Source organism: Nanorana parkeri, unplaced genomic scaffold (genome assembly GCF_000935625.1).
Source record: "Nanorana parkeri isolate BGI_ZX_2015 unplaced genomic scaffold, ASM93562v1 scaffold329, whole genome shotgun sequence".
NCBI classification, from domain to species: domain Eukaryota; kingdom Metazoa; phylum Chordata; class Amphibia; order Anura; family Dicroglossidae; genus Nanorana; species Nanorana parkeri.
Window position 1 is genome coordinate 475266 of NW_017306597.1, and position 8680 is coordinate 483945.

Below are 8680 nucleotides of genomic sequence, written 5' to 3' on the forward strand. Positions count from 1 at the left end.
TGATATCATATTCACAAAATGGTATAATTAGAAACCACATAGGTACATGTGTGATTATGGACATGAATCAGTTAATGATGTAAACAGCGGTGTTAATGAAACTACAACATATACATAGTGTGGAATTATATTTTTTACTATGCAACATTTTGGTGTCTCTGCTAGCGATATTATGCTGAAATCGGGGAAAACTGGTAGAGCGTATGGTAAAAATAATATGAACAAATCACGCAATCCCCTTGCTTACTGATTGCTCCATGATCCACGTTCACTTGGTTAATGTGAATAATATATATTTTAAGTATATGTGTTTAGGATAATCATAACTTACCAAGGTCTATAGAGGAGGGCAGCAATGAATTTGGTCAAATGAGCAGTTTGTTTTTTTGGGTTGTATCATTTTACAAGGAAAAAGAAGGAAAAACCAAAGCAGATGCACGCATATAACTAAAAGTTTCAACTCTTCTCACCAACCACAGCCTGCACGATTATTTGTGAAGAATTGTTATTCATACAATGTTTAAACGCATATCTTTAACTGTAGTTATTTTCAGCAATACCTGAATATAGTCCTTGGAAAGTCTAACTGTATGTGGAGATTGATAATCCATTTAGGACATTATTCAAAAGACACACAATTATTGGTAGTACACAGATTTAGGAAACAACAGTACAATGGAAAACATTGTATAGCTTTTGATTTACAACAATTGTAACATATAACTTAGTTGTGTTATTGAATATATCCTGCTATGCAAGGCAAAGGGTTCTGTATTTTAGGAGAGATGTAGGGGCTGAAAAGTTAAATGACAGAATACATATTTGTTTAGAGCAACACATATAGTGGATGGAATATATAACATAGATAAATATGACATGGTTCATAAATAACTGCTTATACTCCTAGATACTAAGAACAGTCAGAACTAAGTATTTCAAACAGTCTATTCTAACTTGTACAATTAGTGCACATTCTCTGTTAGACTCTAACAGAGCGTCTTATACAGTGTTAGTTGTAGGTGACACCGATTTTTGTTCACTTTAGTCGTATTGATTTTACACAGAAACATATTTGTGATTTCAGCTAAGCAAGGAAAACCCGCAGTTAAAGTATAATTGTACTTTTTCCCCCTCTTATGAGCAGGTTAAGTACAGCAATTGCAGTGGAAGATTTCTGACATGGTTTTAAATCATGGAACTAATTTAAATTAATTTTTTTCCTTCAATGCAGAAGTGAGATCTAAATATGGCTAAAGAGATTCCCACTATCTTGTAACAAAATGACATCCGGAAATCATATACATTTTATAAGAGAGATCTGACTAGGAAAAACACATAGACATAATAAAAAGTGTGACATATTATTTGTTTTTTTTTTTAAATTAAATATTTGTATTGAAATAAGAAAACAACAGTTACAACTTGTGCTAGAAAAGGCAAGCAAAGGGAAACAAGTGTATTACATGTATACAAGCATTGCTTTATGCTTAGTTACAACAGCCGTACATGGAAACACGAGTGTACATGTATGTAGATACACCAGGGTGGTAGTTTGCATACAAAATACAAAGATCCTATACACAGAGCCACAAAAGTACATACAGGTGGCACCGCTTAGTTCAGAAATAGATTGCAGCATCAACACATTGATTGGTCAAAATCACTTCAGTCTTGCACATTCCAAGTCTCTTTATTAAGAAGGAATAACTTTTTACCATCCAATTTCCTACCTGCAAGAGGCAGCAGCAATTCTCTGGATTTACCAAGTGATAGATACAGAGATCAGACTTCCAGCAGATGAAATGTAATATCTTAGACAACATAATGAAATAAATTGACTGATCCCATAGGTCAAGCAGATCTTCTAAGATGTCACATTTTGTATTGCATTTTAAGATGAAAGCAACACTTTAGTAATCTACCTTTTGTAAATATTGCATTTCCACAAATCCCAAACTCAAGACAGTTAAATGTAAGTGGTACACGGATCTGAGTCAGTAAAGTGGTTTGTAAACAGCAGAAAGGACTGAAAGGATGAATGGTAAAAAAAAAAATATCTGAACATATTGTCAAATGAGCCACAAAGATTGTACTTGTTAGAAATTTCAGGACACTGGAATGGCATGTGAAAAAAACATTAACTGAAGGGTTGGTCTCAAAAAAGCATTATAGTCACAAAGTGTGAATGTGTTTCAACCCCAAGCAATAAAAATTGGGGGGAAAAGATAAGAATAATGTTGGTCCACCTAAAACTACCATTCCAATTTGAGATAGATGTAGGAAATGTATATCCCTTGGAGACTGGCGATGGTAACATATCTGTGCTCAAGTACTCAGCTACTCTGTCTCAGAAGGAGAATGCAGCAAGAGAAGTGAGGAGAAAATACAGTTAGCAATTCAAAAAGCTGTTGTGTACCAAAAATTAAACAGCAGCTTCTGCATGGACTAACCCTTGAAGAAACCAAGGACAAGGGTCAGGTAAATATGTATAAAAGGTAAAACACACTGACACAATGTTCATGGCTCCTGTTCATGACAAAGTGACCTGACCTGTCTAAAATGCTTGCCATTTTCATTTACTTGGTCAATAAAAGATATCATGTCTACTCTACATTGCTCACATCTGCATAGTACAGCACTCTAGGTACTGGTCATGATGAGTGAAAAGCAGTTCACATGGAGAAAGTAGCCAGCCAGAGCAGGGTGGGATGTCAATGCCAACCTACAGAAAAGGACATGAAGATGTACACATAGACAGTAAATGTGAAAAATGGGGGTTTCATTTGATGATAGTGTATCATGAGGAGCTGCATTTGGTTATAACTCTCCTCAGAAAGGGAAAAGGAGCAAAGGGAGAGCTGAAGAGCAGCAAGGTGTTAGGGGAGAGCCAGCCAGGAGAGGGGGCAGGGAGTGGGGAGTGGGTGCTGGAGAGGGCCTTGATCCTGCACTGGAGAGGCAGGGAGAAGATAAACAAGTGGAGGGGTTTGATTGCAGCCATCATCACAGCTTTCATTTGGCTGCCTAATGAGTCACATCACAGGCAAAGAGAAAAATTGTCACTGGCCCAGGCGCTAATGAATTTTTTTGCAAATTGTAATCAAGGCAGGGCCGTCTGAGGCTGCTGATTAATGGGACTCGGGGGGTTTGGGCTCTCCCCATCCCGTCCTCCCCGCACTAAATTAACAGCAACTTGTCTGAGCTTCAAATTAACTCTCAATGATTAATCCTGATGGGAGCTGTGAAGAATAGCGCCTGCTAATAGCTCCTGGCCCCTGGTGCTGCTTTCTATTAATTCCCATCCCTTTAGCTGCTCCAGCCCAGGACTGGGGCTGCCTGCACTGCACCATATTTGTTGCTCCCATAAATTATTATTTACATCTGCAGATCAAATCAAGTAGGGGGGTCAGGGGCAGCTGCTGATCCCCCCATAAGAGCCTGAAGCTTTTTTTATGACCAAGAACTAATTTCAATGAAAAGGTCACACATTTCTTCGCAAATTTACTTTGGTCTTCACAGTGTCAAAATGTGACCTATATAAATATACATTGTAGAAAAGCTGATAATTAAATATATACATAACACATTAACTTACATATATGGGACTTTGCCCGTAGCAACCAGTCATATACAGGCCTGCTTATTTTGTCTGAAGCTCTCCCTAAGGCTGGTCATAGACAGGCAGATGCCTCAGCAAGATCGAAGTGCAGCGAATAACCTGACCATTCTTGAACACATTGCCGCACCAGCAGGTCCACCACAATCTTCTCTCTGATATTTCTAATGGTATTAGTGGATGGTGCAGTGTTTATTTGCTTTCTTTTGTGGAACAAAAGTTGTGGAACCACAAGGGATATGGGCGATGTGTGTGTTTGTGGGAAGGGGGCGGTGGGTTAGAGCAGATAGTAAGTAGTAACAAAAATTATGAATGAGCAAAGTCAGAAGAGCTGTCCATTGTCTGAAACCAGAAGGGAGATCCGCTGTTTCAGAACAATTATAAAAAACAAAGTGCTTCACAGAGTTAGCCACATGGCTTAATGATCACTCATGAGAGTCAACTTGATCATGTGGACACGGAACACCAGACTCAGGTAAGGCACTACTACATCAGCCCTCGCCCCATGCCAAGGTGTCATCCTTGACTCGGACCTCACCTTTCTTCCCCACATCCAATCACTATCCAAATCCTGCCGCCTTCACCTTCGTAACATCTCCAAAATACGCCCCTTCCTCACCAATGAAACTGCAAAATTACTCATCCACTCACTTGTTTTATCTCGTCTGGACTATTGCAACTCCCTCCTCATTGGCCTACCTCTACACAGGCTATCCCCCCTGCAGTCTATCATGAATGCAGCTGCTAGACTCATCCACCTAACCAACCGCTCAGTGTCTGCAACCCCCCTCTGTCAATCCCTGCACTGGCTTCCAATAACCCAAAGGATAAAATTCAAAATATTAACAACGACTTGCAAAACCATTCACAACTGTGCCCCCAGCTATATCTCAAACCTTGTCTCAATGTATCTCCCTAACCGTCCCCTCCGCTCTTCACAAAACCTCCTGCTTTCCAGCTACCTCATCAACTCCTCCCATGCTCGCCTCCAGGACTTCACTAGAGTCTCTCCCTTCCTATGGAACTCTCTACCCCAACCTGTCCGTCTATCTCCCACACTGACTGCCTTTAGGCGATCCCTTAAGACTCATCTCTTCAGGGAAGCCTATACTACCTCACCCTAACCACTTAACAATCCCTTTCTCAAACAATCATCCCCGCACAGTTACCTCCTCATGTATCACTTGCCCCTCCCTTTTAGATTGTAAGCCCTCACGGGCAGGGCCCTCCTTACCATCTTGTCTTGAATTGTAGTGTGATTGTAATGTCTTCCTTATATTGTAAAGGGCTGCTTAAACTGTTGGTGCTATATAAATCCTGTATAATAATAATAATAATTAAAAACGGCCTGAAACAAGGCAAATCAAACTTCACTAGTTAAAGGAAACCAGTAAGCTCTGATTATTACTAAAGTATTACAGCAGAGGTCAGGAAAGCTTAAAATTACTAGGGCCTAAAGGGGGAGACAGAGTTCAGGAACAAAACGGGTAGCTCGGAACAAGGTCAGTATGAGAAGCCAAGCTTCACATGGTATATCCAGGAAATAAAATTGAGGCAAAAAGTATAAGAAAGCTACAATGCAGATGAGGAAACTCAGCAAAGCTGACACTAAGCACCGGGCAGCATATTTTGAATGGCTGCTTGATACGAGAACTGACAGTGCCGTGCTAGGGGGAGGCAGAGGAGCCTCTCACCTAAAAAAGTGGAAGACATGCAGCGACCCACTGAACATGGGGTTGAAGAAATAAGTCACCAGCACTCCACGAATTAAAATGAATAAGTCCTTTTAATGGACAATGATGAAACTGATACTCCCCTCTTCAGCAATCCCTGCAGCTCCTTCTTCCATTGCACCAATCAGTGAAATATCCAATGTTGGCTTTTGGAGTCTAGATGGATCAGTGACATCCTCCCCTCCGTTGCATGGCAATACTTGGGCGATTGTTATCGGTTGCACGACTGTGTAGACTACAATGATCTATTGTCATAGTACACTTCTCTAGACGTAATCTTCCCTAAATGACCACTATGCAGCTAACATTTCTATCCTGTTTCCTCCTGTACCTCTCCCCAAACTCCTATAACCTTCTCTACCTCGTACAGTATGTTTAGAAAAGTTCCAGGATGTGCAATTTATGCACTTGCGGACTATGATGGGGTGGCAGCATTCGGTGGCATTCAACTATTCACTCACTGCTACCTTAGGGGTCTGGTATGACTTTTGGGGGGAACCCCAAGCTTTTTCTTTTTTGTTAAATGGGGTCTCTCCTAACATTCCTACCAGACCTAAAGGGTCTAATATTGTTTGGGAGGGGGAACGGCACGCTTTTTTTTTTTTTAATGTAATTTTTTTCTTTACAAATGTCATTTTTGCTTTAGCAGATTCTATACATTGTACTGATGTGCCACTTTACAGGCAGTTTAAGGGGACCCCCCAGGCACGATATTTAAAGGACATTTTCATTTTGATTGTTTCACTTTAAGTGATGTCGAAATCACTGCTCCTTCAAAAATTTTATTTTTTAAAAGTGTTTTCATTGATACATGTTCCCCAGGGCAGTACCCGAATCCGCATACCTTTTTATGGCCAATAACTTGCAAATAGGCCTTTCAAATGGGGTCAATTGATTTTCAAAGTTCTACCCCCATAGACTTGCATTGTGTTCGAGTTCTAATTCAAACTTTTTCCATGGTCAAAAATTCAAATTCAAACCATACACGGGAGTGTTCGACTCATCACTAGTCGCGACCCAAGTCACACTGAAATGAAACGCATGGCATTAGGGTACTGCGTGTTCCGGTATGGGCTTATGAACTGTGGGTGGGAGGTGCGTTTTGGGTACCTTTCAAATGATTGGCAACGCAACACACCTCCCACACCAGAATACACGATAGGTGTGATTATGTGGTACAGTGCGTTAATTGCATGGTACTATCCGATTAATGCACTGTACTAGTGTGAATGGGTCCTCAAAAACACTGACATACACACACAACCACAGACACAATCTTACACACTTACAGACATTTTCACAAATACATACACACTCCCAATTTTTTTTAATAATGTTTGATTTTTTTTTAAGATCCACCCAGTCTCCCTATCTTCTGAGAACTGCAGTGGATCCTCAGCCTGGGGTCCAGTGTGGGCTGCTGTGCTGTGACGGAGCTCCATCCATATATGCATTGCTTGTACAGCTCCCTTGTGTGCCATGTAGAGGTGCCGGGAGCCAGAATGTGATGTTACCATGGCACCTCTAGAGGACATGCGAGGGAGCTGTAAGCAATGCATGTATGGATGGAACTCCCTCACAGCCATAGCCCCATCCCGCCTCAAGCTGACACTTGCTGATACCTCAAGCTGACATATTTTGAATGGCTGTTTGGTGCGAAAACTGACAGTGCTGTGCTAGGGGGAGGCAGGGGAGCCTCTCACCTAGGAAAGTGGAAGGCATGCGATGACCCACTGAACATGGGGTCCTGACCCACTTTTGGGTCACGACTCACCAGTTGAGAACCAATGCTCTAAACAACCAATATTCCCCTCTTCAGCAATCCCTGCAGCTCCTTCCTCCATTGCACCAATCAGTGAAATACCCAATGTTGGCTTTTGGAGTCTAGATGGATCGGTGACATCCTCCCCTCTGTTGCGTGGCAATACTTGGGCGATTGTTAGAGGTTGCAGGACTGTGTGGGCTACAAAGATCTTTTGTCAAAGAAACCAGATAAATATAAGTGTTCTAGGTACACATAACCAATACCCTTAGTCATCATCCACTGTTAATAGGTTCAAGCTACAGTTGGACTGTCTATGAAGCATAATTGACTGGTGCAGATAACGGAGGCCATACTCTTAAGAAAGAAGACCAGTGTTGGTGGATAGTCTATTGATCCCCATTGTTTGTACACAGAAAAGATCATCTTGGTTTAGATCAGAAAACGGGATACTAGCTTACATGTGTGCATCAGGTGAATGTGACAACTTTGAGCTGTCAAATTATTTCCTGACAGGAATAGCCGTTGGTGCCAACAACATAATTATAATTACACTAATCCTATGATATGATTTACTTTAGCTGCATACTCTGACAAAATATGGATTCCAGTAAAAAAAAAAAAAAATATCATAAAATGAATTTGACATTGCCGCCGGGGTTGCCTGAAATTTTAGAGACTCCCAGTACAATGGTGTATAAGTATTCATTAATAAGTCACTAATATCTATGGCAGAAACAAATGTCTGTATTCACTGCGCAGGAGCTACTGAACACTGGGGAAACACTGGGAAAAGCATTGGGGAAACTGTCAATGAATACTGAAATCAATGTCCACCATGCATAAGAATGATTTCCCCTTTTGAAGGGAACCTACTAGGACACAAATATGGGAGCTGCCATTGTGGACTTTTTTTTTTTTTTTTATATATAGCTTTATGCCAATCATTTTTATACTTGTCAAACTACTTAAAGTGGACCTGGCATCTGATATATTTTTCACATTTAAAAGCATGCATGCTATGTAATGTTTACAGACAACACTTACATGTAATTTTTATCACATGCAGAGATCACAGTACTTCACCTGATTTGACTTCTTTATCTGTTTTTCAGTCCTAAAGGAACCACCTCTGTTCAGGCTCTGATTTTTACTTATAACAAGTCGCCGCCTCGTGACTCCGCGAGATGTTGAAAGGTGATGCGAGGAATCTGACACTGCACTGTTGCCCTTCTGTTGTCTTGTACCAGTCTTGCCACTCTCCGTTCTGCCCTAACATTGACTAGTCGCTGACGGCCACAATTCGCACGTTCAGACCCAGATTTTCGGCTGACAGTCCAGTCTTTAAACACTTTAACAACAGCTGCTCTTGAACATTCAACAAATTCTGCTGTTTTGCTGATACTCGCTCCATGGCTCCGAGCGCCAACAGTCATCCCACGTTCAAAGGCTGTTAAATGGCGGTGTTTACCCATATCTTCAGAAAAAATCACTTCTACTGTCGTGGTAAACAACCTACTTCCCTATTTATAATGGTCTGGCCCTCTAGCAACTTCAGCGCGAAATTATAGC